Below are 7,258 nucleotides of genomic sequence, written 5' to 3'. Positions count from 1 at the left end.
ACTGAGCCTTAAAACGAGCCATCAGGACTTATGTAACTTTGTGATGTCACAACAAATAAAACACCAAGCCCAGCTACAATTACACCAAATGTTTCCCCCAGGGCCTTCTGGGAGTTTTGATATAAAACATCCATAATGTAACTGGGGATTGTCACATGAGGAGATGATGAACAGGAAGAGCTGCTGCTGCAGTGTTGTCTTGTCGTTAACAAATTCACCTTCAGTTACCAGTTCTGCCACAGTAAAATATCCACCAATCATCATTCAGCAAACACTCAGCGAGCTGGAGTTCGCATCAGATCAATCTCTTTCATTACAACAGTCCCACATTGTATAAAATAAGATTTCCATGTCTTCTTTAAATTAAAAGATTATGTTCTTGTGAAAGAGAAAATGAGAGCCTCAGTCCACAAAGAAATACACATACCTGGTGTTAAAACGAGCCATTAGGAATTATGTAACTTTGTGATGTCACAACAAAGCCCCTCCCCTTGGATCCACCGTCCAACCAGGCAGGATTTGGTTTGTCTAAATGTTCAGCTATGTTTTTTAACTATATTTCTCCACAAGAATAAATAAATAAACGTAAGATTTTGCATATTTTTATTCAATAACTCATGACACTGACCTCTTGTGACTAAAGCGTCCAGAGAGAAGCTAAGAGAGGAGATGTGAAACAACACTGAGATGGTTTTTGGTTCTTCAAACCAGTGGTTCTCAAAGTGCGGTTGGAGAAATTTTACCAAGTTTTTGAAAATTCTACCACTTTTTTCTTTCTTTCTTTTTTTTTATTTTTTTTTTAGAAATCTTACCACTTTTTTCTTGAATTTTTTTAAAAACTTTTTTTTTTAGAAATGCTTAAACGTTTTTGGAGAAGTTGTACCAGTTTTTTCCAGATATTTTTCAGTCGTTCTTCAGTCTCAGAACAAATATCTCTGTATTTCTTTCAAAATTTTGTCCAATGGGGGTCTGTGGTCTAATTTGTGTCAATTTAGGGGGTCCTTGAAGGAAAATAGTTTGAGAACCACTGCTTTAAACCACAAATAAACTAATAGTATGTCTCAAGACCTTGTGGGAGTTTAATATGAAATTCTCAGAGTCCACGTCAGGCCCCCGTCAGTTCCAGGTCATCCTAACATGTCAGGACTTTTCGGGACATGATGCCATCTTCCTCAGAACAGATAAATTCATCTAATTACAATCATAATGTTTTCTGGGAACACCGTACAGTATCTCATGGGCTCCATCCTCTCTGTTTTCCGGGAGCTGGCTCTTGAAAAAAAAAAAAAAACCTGGTGGTGAGTCAACATCCTCTCTCTCTCCTCTTGGACCCAAACTGCAGCTCAGTACATTCCTGAAGCCCAGTCTCCGCTCCACGGCCTCGATCGGCTCCTCCAGAGGCCATGCTGCTTTCATTTGCTTCGACATGTTGGAGATGAAGCAACGTGTCGCTCTCTCTGTATCTGCACCGACACTTCAGACAGTTTATAGTCTGTGTCTGTGTGTGGACGTGGTTGTTTTATTTGTGCAGCATCCCCCCCATGGACGAAAACATATGACGTCCTGAACGGCGGGCTGATCCCTCACCACTTCCTGTCTTTTGGAGACAGGAAGAAGTTACTGTCGCCGTGCAGCCTAGGCTCCTTCTCTGTGGATGTTTACAGGCCCGAACCCATCCAATCCCAATCCAGACGCCACACAAAGAAAAAACCCCATCGTTTTTCTGGTGGTCGTTATTTCAGCGGGGGGAGAAATTGATGGCTTTGGCAAAATATATCTGAGAGAAATATTTTCACTGTTTCAGTTTCTTGGAAAAGTTTTCAAAACCAGGGCCGCAGCGTGTTACCGAGATATAACCCCATGACACTTCCTGCCATTGTATTTGAGGACTTTCTCTGTCGCTGTGTTGCACACTCACAGCTGTCAAGGGTTTTATATAACAGAAACACACACACACACACACACACACTCTGCTCTCAGTGGATCAAACGTATTAATGTGTTCTGTGAAATATATTTCATATTTATTGATAAAATTAAACAAAAGCTCCTTATATTTCTATTAATCAGCCCAGTTATAGGAGAGTGTTTCTTCCAGTAACCTAATAACCGTTTACTGACAACAATAACTGATTGGAAATCTGAATACTGACCTATCACATAGAGAAATTTAATATAATATGACATATCAAGAATGACGTTGTCATGTATGTCACTTATATTACTATCACGTATAAACATAATCTGCATCGGTAAAATGTGAATATGTGCATGTATCATTTTTATTTTCATTTGGCATAAGATGTTGCAATCATATTTGTTAGAAATATTGAATTCATACATGCAATTTTATTTAAAAAGAACATAAACAAAAGTTAATTAATTATGAACATTTTAGGAAACTGGTCTCAGACTTCCTGTGACATTGTGATGTCACAACTAAGCAGTCGGCCAAGCCCCGCCCACCAGGCACCACCATTGGCCAGTCTTGCAGGATTTGGTTTCTCTAGTGTCTCTAAACTCTTTTTAGTTCATGGAGCCACATTGAGCACGATTTGATCACAAGTTGGTGCCAAAACCATTAAAATAAAAGCATAATAACCTATAAAAAACAAGGAACTCCAACCTTTCCCCTTTGTTTTAGTGCCAAGAGGCACAAGATGTTTACAGTTAATGAACGATCTTTATACAAAACAGTACAAACCTGTACATCCCAAATTCATCCCATAGGCCGGATTGGACCCTCTTACACTTGACCGGTTTTGGCCCGTGGACCGTACATTTGACACCCCAGCTCTTAATGTTTTACAAGAAGAAATAAATAAACAAACCTTAACATAAAAAAATATCACAAACACTATAAGTCTACAGCTCCAGAGAAGAGATGTAAAACTACACTGAGATGTTTTTCAGTTCCATAAACCACAATTACACCAACTGTTTGCCCCAAGGCCTTCTGGGAGATTAATAGAAAACAGTTTCGGCATTTGAAACCCACTAATATCCACATGTATTAACACTCACACTGTGAGATTGGTGTAGCATATTTATGTAACATATGTCTGTACAGCATATATACATAAATATACACATTCATATGGCCGGGCTGGACATTTATGTTCATGTATGAAATAGTTCAAATTGTTACATGTTGTATGTACAAGGATGTCATATCTAGAAATTCAAAATACATATAGGCTATATATAACATTTGTGCGTGACAAGTGGACAAAATAGTTCTGCAAACATTTTCAGTGTGTGTGTGTGTGTGTGTGTGTGTGTGTGTGTGTGTGTGGGTGGAAGCGACAGAACAACGGCAGGTGGTTCCTTATCTGACTCTGTGTTCTCAAACATTATAAAACCATTATGAAAAAGAGGAACTTGCTCGCTCAGTAACTGAACGTTCAGCCGGTTTGTGTGTGTGTGTGTGTGTGTGTGTGTGTGTGTGGTGTAATGTGTACACGCACACACACATGAGGTTCACGTTTCACATCCTGAGGGAAAAACGCCTCACACTCCCCAGATCAAGAAAACGGATTCAGATGTAACGACCACATGTTTCACCCTGACTCCGTTAATACACCGCACAGTCACATGTGTGCTGCATTAACACCCATGATGCACCACTTCAGGAAGTCTTCTTCGCTACAAGAATGCAGAGAAAAATAAAGTAACAAAAAAAAAACAACAACAACAACAAATGAATCATTCATTTCCCCCCTAAATTTAGTGTGGACTTCAGTCACATGCAGCTGCTGCGTTTCCTGTGTGTTGGCATTAACGCTAAGCGCTTGTGACTGTCTGACACATGGGCAGCGAAGGGAAATAAAAGCAGATTCAGTGACACACAGACTTCACACCTGTCGCGCTCTTAAAGAGGAAATGAGCATGCAGAGCGGCGTGGATGTGGGTGGGTGGGTGAGTGGGTTGGGTAATTCAATGTCTTTGTAACTGGAGAGCGTCGCATGGAGAGATGATGACCAGGAAGTGCTGGTGCTGTAACTGAGCTCTGCACCGTTTTCTCTGTTTTGTGGATTGTTTGTTTTCTCTGCCAACAGATTCACCTTCAGTTAGTTACCTGCAGCGAGCCAACTTTAGCAGGTCGATTTTGATACATTAAAGGCCCCATTTTGTATAAAGTGAGATTTTTATGTCTGCTTTAAAGGGATAGTTCAACATTTTGGCAAATTGGCCCATTGCCATAATCCCTATAGTCATAGCAGTAGGTTCGTTACCTTTAATTGTCGGTTCAAGCTATTTTTAGAACGGCGGAGCAGAGCCGCGAGCTGCTCAGAGCTACGCTACGGAGGCTCATGGGATTTCTTGGTTTCCCTCGTCAAACTCATCAAACACACAATCCAACAACTCCAAAATGCTCTGGTGGACAAGTTGTGACCTGCACATTCACCACGCTATGAGATAATAACAGAACGTTACCAGACAGAGTTGTTTTAGAGGTAAATACAGAGACTGCTTGATGAAAAACTGTCCCTGAAGGCAACGCGCATCAGCGGTTTTGCATGAATTTACCTCTAAAACAACTCTGTATGGTAACGTTCTGTTATCATCTCATAGCGTGGTGAATGTGCAGGTCACAACTTGTCCACCAGAGCGTTTTGGAGTTGTTGGATTGTGTATTTGATGAGTTTGATGAGGGAAACCAAGAAATCCCATTAGGGGGCAGTGTTTAGCTCAGTTGGTAGAACACCCGCGCCCTATCCTGCGTTTCATTCCCCCCCTCTCTGCCTCCCATTTCCTGTCTCTCTCTGAACTATCCTGTCATTAAAAGCGAAAAAGCCCAAAAAAATATATAAAAAAGAAAAAAAGAAATCCCATTAGCCTCCGTAGCGTAGCTCTGAACAGCTCGCGGCTCTGCTCCGCCGTTCTAAAAATAGCTTGCACCGACAAATAAAGGTAACAAACCTACTTCTATGACTATATAGGCCAATTTGCCAAAATGTTGAACTATCCCTTTAAATGATAATGTAGGTTTGACAGCTGTGAAAGTATCAAAGCCTCAGTCCACAGAGAAATACACACAGTCTGTATTCAGACAGAGCAGCGTGGAAACTGAGCCTGAAAAAGAGCCACCAGGACTTCCTGTGACTTTGTGATGTCACAAAGCCGTCACACTAAGCCCCGCCCACCACACGGACACATGATCCAACACCTGCAGGATTTAGTTTCTCTAGCGTGTTTACATAAAACTAAAATCTAGAAAACTTAAACAAGATAAACATGTAAGAAAATGAAATTATTCTGTATATAATCTTTACTCAATTACAGCCAATCAGAGGAGCAGCTCAGAGCCTCCTCTCTTCTGATTGGCTGACATCGACCTGTTGTTACAGAGCTCCAGGAAGAAGCTGAGAGAGGAGATATAAAACTACACTGTGGAGATTTTGGTTCTTTAAACCACAAAAAATATCTTCTCATTCACAACATTGGAAGAATATAAAACATAGGAAAATGTACAAAAAAAAAAAAGGAAAAAAAAGGTTTAAGCAGCAGACACAAAGATATTCTGACTTTAACTCACTCTGAGTCCTTTAGTTCCCACTGTGCAACTTATTATTGTGTCTGTGTTGCAAAAAACGAAACCAGACCTTCCAGGCTTTGTTCCAGTCAGAAGTTAGAAAACCTCATCGAAAGTCCTGTTGACATTTGTAAATCCTCATCTATAATCACCGTAAGACGTTGGAACAAAGCCTCTGTCAACACCTCAGCATGTGACTTGTCTCGTGTGTTTATAAAGGTTTTTGAAAATTGGTATAATATCAGTGATTATTCACTATTAATGTCTTTTTAACTACTGTTATGAAGTCTGTTTCACATGAGCCCTAAATGTTTGTGAGTTAAATATGGAGGGGGGGGGGGTCACAGTTATAAAAACAGGACAGAGACAGTTTATTATAAAGTCTAGATTATAAAGGAAATGGAAACATGAGTCGATGAGAAGCTTCTTGAGTTTTATGGATGTAAATGAAACCAACTTAACTTTTGTTGTGGGAGCTGCGGGAGTTTTTTTCTTTCTTTCTTTCTTCTCTGTACCTACAAAGTATTTGTTGCTAAAATGAAACAGGTTTCAGTTTTGTATTGTAGATGTAGGTGTTGAAGAGAAAGTGGAAAGTAAAGCTCAGGAACAGTTTTTCAGTCTGACAGAGAAAGAAAGAAAGAAAGAAAGAAAGAAAGAAAGAAAGAAAGAAAGAAAGAAAGAAAGAAAGAAAGAAAGAAAGAAAGAAATGTTGAACAGGACCAAACTCTGCATACTCTCATGCAGTCTCCACCACAGCTTCATCTCCACTTCTCTATCTAAGACAAAATGGAAATGTAAAGTCAAAGAGGTCAAAGTATGAAGTCAAACTTTGCTGTGTGGATTTCAGCCTGCAGGCCTTAATCACAATCATCATCGTACAGACACAATGAAGTCGTTCTTTATCGTCCGAGCGATCATCAGAATTGCAAATGTTTCCTACGGAGACACAGAGGAGACGACTGTACACGACTGGACTCATGCAGCGTTAACATGCACAAAAGAAAAAACAGCAGTCCAGAACAGAAACATCGTCCAAGTTTAGTGAAGTTTATCGTCTGACAGGAAGTCTTATCATCAGAACATCATCCTGTGCTGCGTGTTTGGTGACTTCAGTTCCCTTGGCAGCTTTTTTATTTCAGATGCTTCACAACTTTTTTCCAATAATAAAATCCATCTGATGCACTAAAATACTAAAAACACTAAAACCGAACAAACTGACGCACGTTCAGGCTCTGAAACACTCAAATGTAATAATAATCAATAACATCGTTGAAGTGCTCAGCTCAGGATCATGTGTGGGTGGCGTCTGATCAGATTTCAGCGGCAGTCGTGGTGGTTAGTAACGAACGAACGAACGAACGAACAATCCCACAACTTTAATCGGATATTAGCTCAAACTTTTTGATTGTGGCTGGAAAAAAAGAAAAAAAAAAGATGTGGTGATATCACTTCTCTCCACCTGAGGCCTGCTGCTGCAGTGGAAAATTCAGATAAACATCAAAAAACTGATATAAAATGGTTCAGACAGGACGCCATCGTCGCTCATAGTACTAAGATGTTTCCAAATGTTTTTTTCATTGAATGTGTAAACTGCTGTTTTTATAACATCTGTTATTAAACATCAGTCGGGTCTGTTGGCCTCTCTGTTAAGTTTGCTACTGGAAAACGTTTTATAGACTAGGCGTTAATAAAACACACAGCTGTTCATGTGTGTAAGTGTGTG

This window comes from Trachurus japonicus, chromosome 7 (genome assembly GCF_045865225.1).
Source record: "Trachurus japonicus isolate A0001 chromosome 7, Traja_1.0".
Taxonomy (NCBI): Eukaryota; Metazoa; Chordata; class Actinopteri; order Carangiformes; family Carangidae; genus Trachurus; species Trachurus japonicus.
The sequence above is the reverse complement of the archived record's forward strand: the minus strand, read 5'-3'. Positions refer to the sequence as shown.